Source organism: Arachis hypogaea, chromosome 12, assembly GCF_003086295.3.
Source record: "Arachis hypogaea cultivar Tifrunner chromosome 12, arahy.Tifrunner.gnm2.J5K5, whole genome shotgun sequence".
Taxonomy (NCBI): domain Eukaryota; kingdom Viridiplantae; phylum Streptophyta; class Magnoliopsida; order Fabales; family Fabaceae; genus Arachis; species Arachis hypogaea.
The window spans coordinates 13,051,643-13,053,655 of NC_092047.1; the positions used below are offsets into that span (position 1 = coordinate 13,051,643).

The 2,013-nt window shown below is 29.7% G+C and overlaps 1 long non-coding RNA gene across 1 annotated transcript; it reads right to left on the minus strand.

Annotated features, from left to right (window-relative positions):
• Nucleotides 1-389: 389 nt before the first annotated feature.
• LOC140177282 (uncharacterized) lies at nucleotides 390-1,320 on the minus strand. The gene is made up of 2 exons (XR_011869096.1): nucleotides 1,228-1,320; nucleotides 390-690 (listed from the first exon to the last, which is right to left on the minus strand). It is a non-coding gene; the product is annotated as an uncharacterized lncRNA (long non-coding RNA).
• Nucleotides 1,321-2,013: the final 693 nt, after the last annotated feature.

A 2,013-nucleotide genomic window follows, 5' to 3' on the forward strand; every position in this document is an offset into this window, starting at 1 on the left:
AATCATATTGTGACACGTGGCATTAGCCCTCCACGTCATCATGTGCCACGTGGCACTTAACGTGACACGTCATCATCCAACTGACGGAAGGACTAACTTTACCAATTTTAAATTTTTCGGGGACAAATTTTATTATCTTTTTCTTACGGGGACTCGTTTGAAGAATGGGCTATCTTTCGGGAACCAATTTGGCTATTTACTCTTTAAAGTATAGTACATGATACATCTCAATCATTGATGGAGGAAAGAAAAGTCAATAATCATAATTTTTTAAGATAACAATTACCATAACTACATATACATACAGGATGTCTAGGATTTCCTATCAAAGTAATTAAGTGCTACAATTGGGAAAGTAAAATCTCATTCATCTATACTGTACACCTATATTCCGTATAATAATATCATTAAAAATGAATTAGATTTGGGGAGGAAACATTATGGTATTGAATAAAATATTAGCTATTGATAAGTGGGAATTATGTCCCATTTTCATTCACCACTATCTGATTTAAGACCTTCTGCTGCCAAGAGCTGGCTGATAAGTTTATCTTGATCTTGCTCAGCCTTTCTTCTCATCAAATCTCTTTTCTTGAGAACAAGTGTGTACCTTTTAAGGGTATTGGAGAAATTCTTAGCAGCAGCTGCCTTCTCTCTAGCCAGAATCTTCCTTGCCTCATCAGGATCCATCTAAGATTTTACAAACTATTTCAGTCACATAAAAGTAAAAAAAAAAAGAAAGAAAAGAAACATAAGCATGTTATACTGTTGCCATTTCAAAACACAACTTCTACTTTAGGGTGAAAAACTACTTCCTTCTATTCAAAATAACTGTTGTTTTGACTTAATTTATGCCCTGTATTCTTTAAAATTCACTCAAACCTGGAAGTGATTAAGTAACTCAATCTGGCACGCTTATACAAAGGGAAGAAATTGATAGCATGTCCTACTTTTGCTATAGGATTGTAAGATCGAGGAATAAGGCAATTCAATATATCAATATGCGAACACTTTGTCGAACTGTATCAATTGTAGACATAGTTTTACCCACCAACCTTTGAAGTATAGAAATTAAAAGACAATGCACACAACATGTTCCAAAAATGTTAAAAGTTAGAAAAACAAAAGTTAAATATATTGAAGTTCCTCTATGAAAGATAAAACTTAACAAGTAACTAGAATCAACTGCGAAGATAGTCAGATAGTCAGATGCATAAAAGATATTACCTTCATAGGGTCGACTCGGTTATCCATATCATACTGTCTTCGCTTCTCATCGTCTATAAGTTGATTAAATATATATTACAAGTTGATTAAATAATGCAATAATTATATACAAATGTGTGTACATAACATTTGTTTAAATATTAATCACGGTTGAATTCATAATTTTTATCATATTAGAGTCCTATTATTTTAATTCAAGATGATTAGGCTCTCAATTTATCATTTTAACCACTACTTCACTTTAGAATTTTTTTTTTTTTAAATTCTATATTGCTTGCTGTCTTCTCATCATCATCCACGCTCTCGTTCACCATCCTCTGTAAAAAGATGTGACTGTTTGATTCTTTTTAGAACAAATTAATTATCTTATGTATTTAATTGCATACTTTTGTTTTAAAGATTTTACCGTGAACAATTTTACAAAATCAAAGATACAACTAAGCTTTTTTTTTTTTTTTTTTTTTTTTTTTACAAAAGTCATGATGATTCATTCATTTATCTAAAATCAATGACATTACCACAAAGATCAATGACATTGCCACATGATTCTTAAATTTTAATTTTGCCTCGTATTTCATAATCGATAATGGTAAGAAGACAATAAAAAATAAGCGCTAACAATTTAAACATACCTTATTTAGTATTTATTAATTTTAGCTATAATTAATAAATACTAAATAAAATAAAATTTGACTGTTTTAGCTAATTTATTTTGTTTTTCAAATATTATTGTTTCATAATAATATATACAGATATTATTCTCTTTCATCTATCAATGTCACTCTA